Below are 864 nucleotides of genomic sequence, written 5' to 3'. Positions count from 1 at the left end.
TAGCTTCAAAAAAATAGTTCCTCGTGATTTATTAATCCCTCCAAAGAACGGGGAATCATTTTTCAGGCTGATTTGACGCATCGCAGCTTTACTTTGCCGTTTTATATCTGACATATCGTAAGAACTCATCCGGGTTGAGTACAATTGTAATAGAATTTTCCCCAGGAATATTATGTAATGTCCTTGATTGTCTAAAATCGTTATTTTTCTTTTCCATATCAGGTACTGTCAAGGCCAGTTTTCTTAATAGTAATGGTAAGATGAAAAACAGTGATCTAATGCAAACTAATGATGAAGTTGATAGTGTGATCTTATACTTAAAGAAACGAGACCCATTACTGGAGTTTCAACAGTCAGTTGTTGTGGAAAGTCTGTTAGTGCCATCAAAGGGAATAAATATAAAATGAAATTTATTCATAATCTCCCAGCAGATCTTGTGTGGCATAAGATAGTATCGCGCGCGTGGCCAATTTACTCCTCTGCCGGCTAAACTCCTTCCCCAGCTTATGTTACTGTCTTATGCCACGCAAGATCTTCTTGGAGATTAATATATTCATACCAGCTGATGCAACGTTACTACGACATGTAAAAAGCGCATCCAGTGACGACTTTTCATAATACAAATATCCACAAAACTTTATGGATGCAACCAACGGCCACCGATGCGTTGCAGCAATTGCAAGCTCCTTGGTCGCAGGTTGCATGACATGTAAGGGTCTCGATCTTTTACATCTTGGCTCCTAGATCTTGTTGTTGAAACATTTTGTTACTTTTCTTATCTTAAACTGTTTACAAATGGTGCATAAATGGCGGCAAAGATATAGCTACAGCGACAAGGGAAAAGGTTGATCCACGGCCAGATTC

This window comes from Branchiostoma floridae, chromosome 3, assembly GCF_000003815.2.
Source record: "Branchiostoma floridae strain S238N-H82 chromosome 3, Bfl_VNyyK, whole genome shotgun sequence".
Lineage (NCBI taxonomy): Eukaryota > Metazoa > Chordata > Leptocardii > Amphioxiformes > Branchiostomatidae > Branchiostoma > Branchiostoma floridae.
This window is presented reverse-complemented; position numbering follows the sequence as displayed.